Source organism: Sturnira hondurensis, unplaced genomic scaffold (assembly GCF_014824575.4).
Source record: "Sturnira hondurensis isolate 20B ecotype Veracruz unplaced genomic scaffold, ASM1482457v3 Scaffold0014384, whole genome shotgun sequence".
NCBI classification, from domain to species: domain Eukaryota; kingdom Metazoa; phylum Chordata; class Mammalia; order Chiroptera; family Phyllostomidae; genus Sturnira; species Sturnira hondurensis.
Genome location: NW_028087015.1, coordinates 40560224 through 40569334, shown reverse-complemented (window position 1 = coordinate 40569334; position 9111 = coordinate 40560224).

Below are 9111 nucleotides of genomic sequence, written 5' to 3'. Positions count from 1 at the left end.
TGCCCTGCCCTGGCGAATACCTAAGGCTTTGCACCTTGCTATGTAATAGGTGCACCAAGACCAAAAAAAAAAATGGCCCAAGTGAAAGAACAGATCAAAGCTCCAGAAAAAACATAACTAACCAATGAAGACATAGCCAACCTATCAGATGCACAGTTCAAAACACTGGTAATCAGGATGCTCACAGAATTGGCTGAGTACAGTTGCAAAATAGAGGAAAAAGTGAAGGCTATGAAAAGTGCAATAAAGGAAAATACACAAGGAACCAACAGTGATGGCAAGGAAACCAGGACTCAAATCAACAGTTTAGAGCAGAAGGAAGAAATAAACATTCAACCAGAACAGAATGAAGAAATAAGAATTTTTTAAAATGAGGAGAGACTTAGGAAACTCTGGAACAACTTTAAACATTCCAACATCTGAATCATAGGGGTGCCAGAAGGAGAACAGGAAGAGCAAGAAATGAAAAACTTATTTGAACAAAGAGTGAAGGAGAACTTCCCCAATCTGGCAAAGAAAATAGACTTTCAGGAAGTCCAGGAAGGTCAGAGAGTCCCAAAGAAGTTGCACCCAAATAGGAGCACACCAAGGCACATCATAATTCCATTACCCAAGATTAAAGATAAGGGGAGAGCCTTAAAAGCATCAAGAGAAAACTTAACAGTTACCTACAAAGAAGTTCCCCTAAGACTATCAGCTGATTTTTCAAAAGAAACCACAGGCAAGAAGGGGCTGGAGAGAAGTAGTCAAAGTCATGACTGGCAAGGACCTATATCCAAGATGACTCTATCCAGCAAAGCTATCATTTAGAATGGAAGGGCAGGTAAAGTTCTTCCCAGAGAACGTCAAGTTAAAAGAGTTCATCATCACCAAGCCCTTATTATATGAAATGTTAAAGGGACTTATCTAAGAAAAAGAAGATAAAAAATATGAACAGTAAAACAATAGCAAACTCACAACTATGAACAACTGAAACTAAAAAAAAAAATAACCAAAACCAAAAATGAACTAAACAAACAATCAGAACAGTAATAGACTCACAGAAATAGAGATCAAATGGAGGGTTATCGGTGGGGAGGGGGAGGGAGGAGAATGGGGGAAAGGTACAGGGAATATGAAGCATAAGTGGTAGATAGAAAATAGTCAGGGGAAAGTTAAGAATAGTATAGGAAATGTAGAAGCCAATGTAGAACAGTAAAAAATATTTTAAAACCTTAATAAGAATGGTTAAAATAATTGGGGCCATTTGTCTAGAAAAGACAAATAATTGAAGACTTGTTGACTCCAAATATTTGGCTAAAATATGGCAGACTCCAATATTTGAAGGTGTCTCATAAGAGAAAGAAATATTTGCTTCATATGGCCCAGAGTTTAAAACTGGTATAAATGGGTCTGTGGAAATTGAATATTTCTTAACATAGAGAGAAGTTTTACATAATCTAGAACACTGCAAAGCACTTTTAGAGTTAACACTTCCACGTCATTAGAGGTACACAGGCTCAGGATGGAGGACTGACTGCCGAGGGTTCAAACGTTAGACAGAAGAGACAAGGCTCATGATAGATGATCCTGTTCATGAGTGAAGGTTTGTCAGTGTGCAAGGGGCAAGCAAAGGTGTGGAGGGGGAGTCATGTACATATTCCATCAAAGTGAAGTCAAGGACATAACATGAAAAATTCCTAAGTCAGAGTCAGTGTTAGTACCAGAATCAGGGAACTACTGTATATAGTAGCAGCCTGTTACTCAAAAAAGGAGAGAATTATATGCACTCTTATGAGACCATTAAGAAAGTGGGGACCCTGCTTCCCAAATGGAGCCTTTAATCCCAAAGACTATACTGGCTATCACCTGATGCTCCCAGAGAAAGCATTTTTTTACCCTTTTTCCAACGTTAGACAGAATAGATAACACACCTCACCAAACACAAGACACATAAGCCTCCATTCTGCATCTAGGTCTTCTGAGGAGAGGAACCAGAGGCACTCCATGGTTTACGGAAGTACAGTTTTTCTGGAACTCTTTACATGCTGCAGATGGAGGGATTCGGGACAGAGAAACAGGGATCCCTGAGTCCGAAGGAAAGTTTCTGGCTCTGTGGGCTGCCCACAACTCCCCAGCCTGCCCTCAGCCAGGTCTACGTTGAGGTTTGGTGTTAGGTGGTCTTGAGACCTGAAGTGCGTGCGAGGAGGAGACAGTCATCGTTTGCCCTTCTTGTAGGATTTCCATGGAAGAGCAGTGTCCCTTTAGTTCCTCTGTATCTGAAAATTAATCGAGAACATACTTTTTGCACCAACTACTCCTGGGAAATGTAACCCAGCAAGAACTCCATGCCACTGTGGGAATGAATTGACTTGTCTTTTACCTGAGAGTACATATCGGTTCTTATGAAGAAAAGGAAGTCACCAAGAGGGAACGTATGTGGCAGGGGAGTGTATGGAGGATGGGTTGGGTCAGGACTTGTGGGAAAGTCATCTGCTACAAGAGGGCTCTTGCGTTCCCTCTGCCTGGGACCTCTGTGGGTAGATTTTGACCTTATTTTATAAAAGTGGTCCTGAGTCTACACAGATTATGAACCCTTTGATCTGCTCCAACTACGAGGGCACACAGTGCCCTATTTCAGCTGCCAAGTTTGTGTTCTTCTGGGAACCACACTTAATAGCTTGGCAGTATCTATGCTAAACCAAGCAGAGAGAGATTTCCCAGTTTTATGAAACACCCGCAGAAATCAACATTCTGTTTTATAGCATCCGTTCACCAAGAAACAGAGTAATAAAAATAACATTGGGAGGACTTGAAAGTACTCAAGATATTTTACTCTGGCATCTAGCACAATTTCAAAAAAAAAGTTTGCCGTCTAGTTAATAAAATGAACAGGAAAATAAGTATTTATTGACCATCCATCATGTTCTGTGAAATTTAAAGAAAATATAGTATACACATAAAAAAATGACCTTACTCTAAAAAGCTAGTAATCTGATGGATAAGAAAAAACAAGCATACCAAGGAATTTAATTATACCCAAAGCAGTGCAGATTAAGGAAACTATGTTTCTTATTCTTCTTTAATACCTGACAGTCATTTTCTAAAATACATCTTAAGTCTGTTCTTTTTTTTTTCTTAGTGGAGGTCACCAATCATCTGCTGCCTGAAACTCTTCGTTTTGACTGGCCCCTACATTTGTACCTAAGCCTTCTTCCAAGCAAATCTTCATGTAGTAAACTAATCATCTGAAGCAAATCCAGTTATGCCTAAAATCCTGCATAAGACCCTTCAAGGGATTTTCATGAGCCCTGAAACCAGCCATCATCCTCACCAAGCTACAAGGCTCAGCATGAGGCAGCCTCACCCATTCCTGCAACCTCTTCTTGGGCACAGACGTGGTCTGTATTATACCCCTCTTCCTAAAATCCACTCCTCCCATGTCCCCTTGGAGCCTGGTCCTTTTCATTGTTTGGACTCGAGTCGCCTTCAGACGGTACTTCCTTGAACGCTGGACTTTAAGTCCCCCTCTACTCTTCTCTGTCTCAGCTCCCTATTTCCTTCTTAGGACATATTCAGCTTTCAATATTTGCCTATTTTTAAAAATCAACTTGCCTGCTTTGCGTGTATCCCATCCCTGACCCTGCTTCGGTCCATGCTACTCTTGCCCACGTGGCCCTCAGCCTAATCACCTGCTTTGGTGCGAGCTCTTGCTGCATTTTCGTTGGATGCGACGCTGAATAAATGAAGGCTCCATTTTTTTTTTTTCCAGCGTAGGGTTGCCTCTCAGGCGCCCCCTGCTGGGAACTGGCCTGCAACCCAGGCATGTGCCCTGACTGGGAATCCAACTGCAATTGTGTGGTTCGCAGGCCCACGCTCAATCCACTGAACTACACCAGCCAGGGCTGAAGGCTCCATTTTTAAAAGTGCACTGATGTTTTGTTACCTGCATAGTACTTCATATAAATATGCACCAGGTGACAAAGTCGAGATGAAAAGAACTGGGCTGTGAGTTTCATCATCAGTGAAAGAGACGTTCAACAAGTTGAGGTTTGTTGTTAAGTATTCTACCTGCTCCGTTTGTGAAGCACTGACAATCGCCATTTGGCTGTTAACAAAGTTGAAGAAAAGGCTAACACAGGCTCACAGATTCAGGGACAGTTAAGGTAGGAGAAAGCACTCGAGGTACATTCTCACAGGAAAGGTGGAATTTGGGTTGGAATGGAAGGGTTAAGAAGAAATAATGAGCAACCATGTAAAACCATAGATTGAAGGAAACCAGGATTATATTACTTGATGGGCACTTAGGAATCCTAACTTTCTGCTTTAACAAAGACATAAAATTCCATAAAATTAGAATTCTGGATATTCTGGTCACCCACTTAATAAACCTGGTTTATTTTAAAGCAGTTCTTTGTTTTTCTTAACGTGTTTCATAGACTGTGCCTTTCTTTGACAAAACCATGAAAAAGGAAGAAATCAGAATATTTTACTCTGTGACCTGTCTTGAGATTTAGTTTTTATTATAGATCAGGCAATGCTTTTGGCCTTATTCATTTTATTATAGAGTCGGTGGCATTTCAGAACACACTTCCATCTGACATTAGCTGGCTGGTACGGGGGCCCGTTCCCCACCCCGGGCTCTCTCGTAATGAAACCCAATGGGAGGAAAGACCTGTCTGGCTTTGCTATTTGGCTAACCCTCCTTAGGGAAAGACGTTTCTCCACTCCCACACTGTGCATCTTCAGAAGAGACTACCCTGAGGACAGGCATATCAGAACTGTCTCCACTGTACCTGACTTTCCCCTGTACCACTTCAGATTCTATTTGCCCTACCTCTTCTTCCAGCCACTGCTACAAAAACCAGTTCATCATCGAACCTTTGCTTACTTTCACCCAAGTAAGCACCTTGTTCTGACTCATCCCAGAACTCTGCCTCTGCAGTGGGGCATGTCCTATGCTGCAGGCATTTTCGGGCATTGATGCCGTGTACAAAGAAGGTTGGAGACTTAATGCCCATGGACCCATCCTTGACCCGTAGGGCCAGGTACTAACAGATAAAAACTTTTTTCTTTGTCCCGTGAGTGGACAGCCCTGAGGCATATTTGGTATGTTTCCCTTTAAAGTCACACTGGATCCAGCACCAGTCACCTACAGTGAGTAGTGAGATAATTTCTTGCATTGGTTTTTCCTTCTCTCTTCCACTTTTCATTTTGACTCCTTCCCTAGTGAACTAAGTGCAAACAAGCCTATCCCAGGCTCCCCTTTAGAGAACCCAAAGTTGAGGCATCCCTTAAAACAGCAGAAATTATTCAAATGGCAGGATGTTAAGAATTCTCAAAAATGCCTCTAATCCAAATAGCTGACACAAGACAATTCATAGTTTAACACATCACCATTGTAAACCCTAGGCTTTGTTACAGAAATAAATATTTTTTGGGGGGTGGCTATTGGGGTGAGGAATTGGAGCCAGGTTGGCCAGATAAGAGCCAAGTACTCAACAGAGAAAACAGGCAAGTTCAAATTCTTAAATGATCAACAACCTCATAAGGACTGTGGGCTGATTGCTAAAAGAAACAGAAATGGGGTGGTCTGATGCTGAGCACAATCTTTACATGCGATTCAGTCTTGCCCGGAGTTTGCAAAGGTGTGGAACTGTAAGGGCTGGCACTCTGCTGCTTTTGCATGTGGCATTTGTTTATTTATTTATTTACAATTTAATGTCCTTTAATAATTTTCAAATGGCTAAAACTAATCTCTCCAGGGCAATCAACAGCAAGCCTGTCTTTTTGATACAGGCAATGGGATGTGGATTATTGAGCCATTGTAGTAAAACATTATCTGTTTTATTTGTAGAAAAGGGTAAACCTAGGCTGATACACTAGAGTACTTTTAACTCTTTGCCGGGCCCTGCTTAGCCTGCACAGAATTGCACAGCTAAAAAGAGCTCCAAGGAACTTGTCAATAAGGAAGAAGGAATCTGGTTGGGGTGGGGCGAGGTGGGGAGCGTCTGTGACCATCCTAAATGAACTAAGAGCAGGAAGCAAGGTCTCTGCCTTCCAAATCAGTTACAGTGTCTCTGACTTGTGTACCGTCTCAAAGGAGAAAATGAGCAAGGTTGAGGTGACAAGGTTATAATAGGCCCAGGTCATAAATCCCTATCTTTCTTTGAGAATTTGTTGTTTTTCTTATTTCATAAAAATTTTTGCTTTTTGTTTCTTTCACATGCCTGTTCTTTCCTCTACTTGCTACTCCTATTTGCTAAAAATAGAAGGCTTTTTTTACACACATATGTACATAATTACCCAAAGTACTTGTGCCATCCATTCTGTTCTCTTTAAATACTCCCAAGCTCTCAAGTTTCCAAACACCTGAAAAAGTTAGCACTTAGTACGTGATCTGATCCCAGCCACAAGTCTTGGGCTCTGAATGATTTATATTAAGTAGAACCCTCTGCTGGGCTCCTATGGACTTGAGATTTTAAGAGGTTTGCTTCTGCCTCCTTCATGTTAAGCTAATTGCTTTTTAAAAATATTGTTTACATTTCTTTATTTTTGTTATTACTTGTAAAAAACACCTTGATCTTCAGAGCACTGTGAGTGCCTCTCACAGTTCACTTTTTCCTACATAAATCTGATATTTTAAAATATTTCTGTTAAGTGGGTATAAGCAAATTTAATACATTCCCATTCTATGGGAAACCGCTAGAAGCCAGTGCTACCATTACGTAGCTAGTTAACCTAAGGGGCTCCAACAGTTTAAAGCTCACATCAATATTAACTTTAATCCCTTACATTTTAGGATTTCCCTATGTTAGTTTAACCCACAGAGTCCAACAACTTGACTCCCCCGAGGCAAATCCTCAGGAGCACTGTTCAGTTTCAAAATCCATCCGGAGCTCCTGAGTCACTTCTTATTCTCTCACTTTGCTTGGCTCACTGATTCTGGTTTTGTCGTTTCTGTTTTGTTTCCATCTCGCAGACATGTGTGTGAAGTGGATGAGAATATCGATTTGAATATTTACGACCAGCAGTTTTCATTTGATCTCTAAGTCCATTTGACTAGTACAAGTAAAACTCCAACTTTCAGACAGAAAATATTTCGCAAGAGTTCTTTCCAAATCACAGTGTTAGGAGCGCCTGAAATGAGTTGAGCAGCAGGTCGCTTTTGAGTACACTCTAAAAAAAGAACTTCAGATTTCTGAATGCGGTAAGTCCAAAGAGTTTACTCAAACAAATGAATATTCAAGTACTCAACAGAAGCTTGCTGACAAATGTGGGAAATACGTTAAAAGGCAAACAAAGACCATGTAAAACATGCTATTTTCTTATTAGTGCTTGATGAATGATTGAGTCAAAACGCACTCCCAAATCCTGTCTCCCGACTTTTTGTTATGGAATTAGCCGCATACTGGTTTCCCCAGCCTCCTTTGCTTTCCTAATAAAAGAGAAAGGTATTTGGCATTGCCACTCTGTCCTTCAGCCTGTCAGCAATGAAAAAAGGTCTAACTCTAGACTTTTTGTAACTAAAACATTTTGAGCTCCATTGGCCTAATCCGGCATGGTTGGGTTGCTCTTACAGTGTGCATTTAACACACCGGAAGTGCCGAGGCTTCCTTTGAAAGATACACGCACCAGGACCAGGGTTATGCCCTGAGGAGTGCTGTCCTTCACAACCTTATGTGCCAACGGAAGCTTCAGGCAACCATGACTGCTTAATAACAGAACAGAAGCATTCTTTTCTTCAAGTATTCTGTAATGAGTGAATGTTACTTGATCTGAATGTCATTAATTAGTTTTGTACTAATTATGATGAAGAAGCAGTACAGAGATTTTGTTCATCAATAAGTAAGCCTTTTGTTTGTTTGTTTTTGTTCCAATGCAATTCTTCAAAGCTTGAGGGGTTGTTCTTCTCTGAATGTTGGAGAGTGCTAAAAAAATAATTATTCTTAATTATGTTGGCATTTAGAAAACAATGTGAAGTTATAAATTTAAATCAGGACATTCTAATTGAGAAGGCTGGCAACCTCAGTTCTTACTGTATGTTATATCGATCTCATAGCAGTTTCTCTCCTTTCCCCCTGATCTGGACACAAGTGACATGAGAGCTAGCTTGTAGTTCTCGGGGTGGGGGGGGGGAATGGAAAATTTATACAGATGCAAACAGTTACCACTGTTGGCCATTAGCCAGTAGAAAGAAGAGGTGTGACAGAAGCTAGAAATCTAGTTATTATTACCCAGATGAGCACAGAATTCTTCTAGAACTACCAATTAAAGTGATGTGTTTGACTCTGTTACTAGAACTTTTCTTTTTATCTAACCAGATGAGGGTTGCTGACAGATCTAGTGAATGGGTGATAGTGTGGTAGACAGGTATTAAAGCACATCATTCAAAGGCCAGGTAGGCAGAGTGGACTGCTTTGCCTACTCGTCCTTCCCTTTAATTAATGCTAGTGCAGAGACCAAAGAAACTGAGAAGGTACATCTGCATGGGGCCCTTCCACACCCGGGGTCCACTCCAGGGGGAAGGGGATCCTTGGCATAGGACTTACTATATGCAATTCCACACAGACATCTTTCCTTTCAAAAGCATCTGAATCAAATCATGAACCCATATAAATGATTTAGGTAGAATCTATACTTTAAAAATGGTTCTGTCTCTAGGCTTAATGAGATTTGAAGGTAAATGAAGGAAAAGTAATCTTGAGAATAATGTAAGAGACAGAGAGAAAGCGCCAGGTGAAGTTTTCTATCTCCACTGGGGAAGAATTACCAAAAAAAATAAAAAATAAAAATAAATAAAAACAAAAGCAAAAAACCAAGGGATTTTATTATTCTTACCTCCTTCCCTGTATTTTTTTTTTAATTTATAAATTTCCAGACCTTTATTTTGAACTGGAAGAATGAACCGAAGTGGAATTTCCTTTTTCTCCAGGAGGAAAAGTAACACTCCTACGTAAGTACCTGCGTTTCCTAGAGCTGTTACTACAAACCGAGGTCTCACAGGTCTGGGGGCCAGAAGTCTGAGACCAAGTGCCAGCTGGCTGGCCCCTGCTGCGGCCGCGGGGAGAATCTGTTCCGTGCCTCTCACCCAGTTTTGGGGGGGTTTCTGGCAATCTTTGGTGTTCCTCA